This window comes from Helianthus annuus, chromosome 14 (genome assembly GCF_002127325.2).
Source record: "Helianthus annuus cultivar XRQ/B chromosome 14, HanXRQr2.0-SUNRISE, whole genome shotgun sequence".
Taxonomy (NCBI): Eukaryota; Viridiplantae; Streptophyta; class Magnoliopsida; order Asterales; family Asteraceae; genus Helianthus; species Helianthus annuus.
Genome location: NC_035446.2, coordinates 104167113 through 104172407, shown reverse-complemented (window position 1 = coordinate 104172407; position 5295 = coordinate 104167113). Strand labels below are relative to the sequence as shown.

At 36.3% G+C, this 5295-nt stretch overlaps 1 pseudogene; it reads left to right on the top strand.

Annotated features, from left to right (window-relative positions):
- The first annotated feature begins 1022 nt into the window (after positions 1 to 1022).
- LOC118486286 lies at positions 1023 to 5038 on the top strand (annotated as a pseudogene).
- The last annotated feature ends 257 nt before the right edge of the window (positions 5039 to 5295 follow it).

Below are 5295 nucleotides of genomic sequence, written 5' to 3'. Positions count from 1 at the left end.
TAAAATAACGTTAAAATTAGTGCACTTTCACTTTTGCCCCCGAGCGTCCACACATATATACATTATATGTACATACCGCAAACGGGGCTAGATTTTCCTATTAACATATCTCCAATCTAATTATAAAGTTAATAAAAACCAGAAACCCTAGCCTAAATCAAGACCGTGTCTTTCTTGATTTCCAAACAAAACCCACAAATGTATAGACCACCAGAAAGCATTTTGACAGCATAACTCCTTGCACAAACCATGATGAAAAACAAATAATAAACACCACCGGCCACATCCCTACCACACCCACCGCTGTAAACCCTAAACATAACCCGATCTGACTAAAAATCCGAGGGTTTCTACATTTTCTGTTCTATGGGTGGGATGCGAGCATGCTCTGGGGGCCGGTCGCCGATTACTCGCCAGTTTTGGATTTGTCTCTTTCTTCCGAATCTCTCTTTTTCTTCTTCATTCTTACTCTTTCTTTCTCTTCCGTTCTCTCTCTCTGTTCCTTTGTATGACTCACTCTCTTTCTTTCATATGATGCCACGAAGCTCTTTTGAGAAATATGTGATGACAAGTGTTGGAGAAAATGGAAAAGTGAAGCAAGCAGGTGAATCAACTGCTAGACACTATTCATTTCAGTTGGTCTATTAACATATAATAATAATAATAATAATAATAATAACATATAATAATAATAATAATAATAATAATAATAATAATAATTAGTATACTAGATTTTTCTATTAAGATATCTTCAATCTAATTATAATCCAGAACTCGACTATATATTTAACTAAGTAATACCGCAAGTCTTCTTAAAAAATATTATTCCAATCAACTATAAATAAAAGCACTATTTTTATATTATTATTAATAATAAATTAAAATCAAACAACTTGTTAGGTTTGGTGACATTTGACATCTAAAAGTCCAATTTATCTTGCTACCCAAGTTTTCATTAATCCATAATAATAAATCAAATCAAAAACAATAATAATAATCAATCAAACTGAAAGAAAACCTTCAGTTCCCCCCCTTAGCCGCGTTTCGTGTTTCCATATATCCGTCGATACTCGTGGCCCAAAACTAGAACAAACAAATATCTGGTATTTTCGTCGAACACCTCACAGGCACTTTCTTTCTTTCTTTCTCCCCCTCTCATATCTTCCCCCAAATTCACACACTCGCATGCCAATTCCTTCAACGAAATCACACCAATTCATCTCGAAATCATGATGTTCTCAAGGCTCGCCCGCTCAATCGCTCGATCCTCTCGTTCTAGGGTAAGCTTTGTTCGAATGGATTTTGTTTTCTAATTGATTGTGTTTATGTTTTGATTTTGTTGTTTTCAATCGTTTGGTAGAATGTTTTGAGCGGAAGATCGCAGATTTTGACCGTTTCTGTGTATGAATCTCGGGTTAATGGAAACGGAGATGAAAGTTTGAGGATTTTGAGGCGGTTTTTAGGTTCGTTAGCGGGGAATAAAGATATAAATGGTGGTGGATTGTCGAGTAAGGTGTGTGTTTCGGATATAAGTTGTGTTCTTGCAAACCCTAGGTTCAGAAGGTTCTTTTCCAGTGAAGCTCCTAAAAAGAAGAGTAAGATTAACTTCTTTTTGTATTGTTTTCTTGCTGATATTAATATGCATACTATTAATTTCACTGATTTTGAATCACTTGTGGCACCTGATTGTTTTGTTGAAGATGAATTTGATAAAAGTAACCTTTTGGATTGCTATTAGTGGTTATGTTTTGACCTAATTTATGCAAATTGAACATATGGCTATGTTTTCTATTTTTTTTTTTTTTTTTTTTTTTTTTTTTTGTGCAGATTATGAGAACTTCTATCCCAAGGAAAAGAAGGAAACTCCAAAGGGAATAACCAGAAATCTGAATCTAAAGGTTAGATAGCTTGCTTTCTGAGTTTAGATGCTATAATTTGGAGTGTTGATTATAGTCTTTATGTATTTGTATTGTTTGTTAGTAGTTTTACTTGATTTAATCACTAAGTGTGCTAGAAATAGGCTACTCTTAGAATGAACATGCATATTCATTTGTAGTTTGGACCTCTTGTTGATATATTTCCTGTGAAAATATGAACAGGCTAGAATGAACATCGATCATGGATATTTCTTGAATGTGTAATCTAATAATAGGAACTATTGTAATGCATATTCGAGTATATTTCTATCTTATATGCATGGCCAGGTGTAATATCATGTTTGGTAAGACTGGTCAATGATGTTTTTAGCCTCCCTTGTGTTGATTAATGCACCTCTCTGAGCGGATTAGGCAAGATTTGCTAGATTTGCACCTCTCTGAGGACATGGCCGAGGACAGAACTTCGTGGAGACGTAGGATTAAGGTTAAGGACTTTTAAGAGGGTGGCCTGGTTTTTGCTTTACATTCTCGTCTTATTAGTTTAATTTTTCATTTTGTATGAGGTGTGATATAGCTTTTATAAGTCCCCACCTAGTCCCGGTGTCGTAGTTTTACTAACAGGTACTTATTCATTTATGTGTTTATTTTGATTATTTTTATTACCCCTTCTTTTAGTAGTGTGTGCTTATATGATGTCCCAGAAGATTATGTCTTGGGTTCCCCCCCCCCCCCCCTCTCTTTTAGTAGTGTGTGCTTATATATTTACCTAGAAGCTTATATCTTGGTTATGGTTTTTAGAGCCGGGGGTCTCACTGGAAGCAGTCTCTCTATCCCTGGGATAGAGGTAAGGCTTGCCTACATCGTACCCTCCCCAGACCCTGTCAATAGCTTCGCTATAGGTGGGATTATACTGGGTATGGTTGTTGTTGTTGTGTTGATTAATGCAAAACTTTCAAAAGTATTGATTTTTTTGGTAAATGACAAATTGGTCGCATTCATCGTTTGTTTGTTTTAGTACTAATGACTTTATACAACGTGTAGAGGAATCAAATGCAGAAGATGATGGAGGTTTCTTTCCAAAGCAATTTCAATTCCAAATACCCATTCCTATGCTAGTGATTGGATTGTTGCTCTTTTCATCGCTCTCGTTTGGTCCTCGTGAACAAAAACAGGTCAGCAAAGGTTAAATTTTACCGTAGATTTATATTGTATAGTATTGACTATTGATGTTAACATGTTTTTCGTTTTGCTTTTGTTATTTACAGATTAGTTTCCAAGAATTCAAAAACAAGCTTCTAGAACCAGGCTTGGTGGATCACATAGTTATATCCAACAAATCAGTTGCAAAAGTATATGTCCGAAACACACCCAGGAATCAATCAACTGATGGCTCTATGGAAGGAATCGATTCACCCGCAAAAGTTAACACAAGCCAATACAAGTACTATTTCAATATTGGGAGTGTTGAATCTTTCGAGGAGAAACTAGAGGAAGCACAAGAAGCACTCGGCATAGATTCTCATGATTATGTTCCTGTCACATATGCTTCTGAAATGGTTTGGTATCAAGAAATTATGCGGTTCGCACCCACACTTTTGTTACTGGGATCCCTTTGGTACATGAGTCGGAGAATGCAAGGTGGTTTAGGGTTGGCGGTGGTGGTGGAAAAGGTGCTCGTGGGATATTCAATATTGGAAAAGCCCATATTAATAAAGTCGATAAGAATGCAAAAAATAAGGTGCTTTTTTCATCTCTTATATAGTATAGAGTATAATATCTCCGATATATCGGTTATCGTTCTGGTGAGATAGTGGTGCAAAATATCGGTACCGATACTATCGGCGATGTTGATCGATATATCACCGATTCTCCTGATATCAGTGCCTTTCTTCTTAGTTCTACTATTCGTCTTTCTTCTTATTGCTGCTATTAGTGTTTTAAGTCTTAATTGTTAACTGTTAGTGTTTTAAGTCTTAATGAGTTCCTATTTGCTGCAATTGTTAGTGTTTTGCAAGTTGCAAAAGGTTACTTTGTTAATGGTATGAGACTAGACCTGAATTATTAGTTTTAAATTGCTATATATATAAATTCAGCATGATATTAAAATTACCGATATCCCATCGCGATAACCGATATCTCAAATACCGGTCCTTGACCGATATCCGATTTTTTACTACATTAACTGCATAGAGTATAGATCATCTTTCTGTTTTTAACCTATGCTTTCACAAAGTTCTTTGCTACAATTAAGTATTTTGGTGTTTGTATTGAGTTTGAAACTGATTATCCAGTTATCGTGCTATGTGGTCATAATAATCCGGTTTTAATGTTTGGATAAACATAATCACTTCAATCTTTTATACAGGTCTTTTTCAACGATGTCGCTGGGTGTGACGAAGCAAAACAAGAAATCATGGAATTCGTGCACTTTCTCAAAAACCCGAAGAAATACGAGGAACTAGGAGCCAAAATCCCAAAAGGTGCTTTACTGGTGGGCCCACCTGGGACGGGGAAAACCCTTTTAGCTAAAGCAACCGCAGGAGAATCTGGTGTCCCATTTCTCTCAATATCAGGATCAGATTTTATGGAGATGTTTGTCGGTGTGGGCCCATCTAGGGTTAGAAACTTGTTCCAAGAAGCCAGACAGTGTGCACCGAGCATCATTTTCATCGATGAAATTGACGCAATTGGTCGAGCCAGGGGTCGTGGTGGGTTCTCGGGTTCAAACGATGAGAGAGAAAGCACACTTAACCAACTTCTGGTTGAAATGGATGGGTTCGGAACCACTGCTGGTGTGGTTGTTCTTGCGGGCACGAACCGTCCGGATATTTTAGATAAAGCGTTGTTGAGGCCCGGAAGATTTGATAGACAAATTAGTATTGATAAACCGGATATCAGAGGACGTGAACAAATTTTCCAAATTTATTTGAAGAAGCTTAAGCTTGATAATGAACCGTCGTATTTCTCTCAGAGACTTGCTGCTCTAACTCCGGGTTTTGCTGGTGCTGATATTGCGAATGTTTGTAACGAAGCGGCGTTAATTGCAGCTAGAGGTGAAAAAACTAAGATAACCATGGAACATTTCGAAGGTGCCATTGATAGGGTTATCGGTGGGCTAGAGAAGAAAAACAAGGTAACATGAAGCAGTTATATAAATAATAATATAAATAAATATTATTAAATAACAAGTTGGGTTACTGTAGCGTCCATCACATCGGAGCTTTAGTAACTTTCTTTTTTCTTTTTTTGTTCATTTTTGTCTTTTTTTTTTTTTTTTTACTTTGAACCCTTAACTTTCAGTTACATTTACACCCCTTAACTTCCTAAAAACTTATGAAATTTCATTTTGACGCCCCTCGAAGTTTTAAGTGCTTATTTGTATATATGTACATATCAGTATAAATTCAAGTTGGTTTAC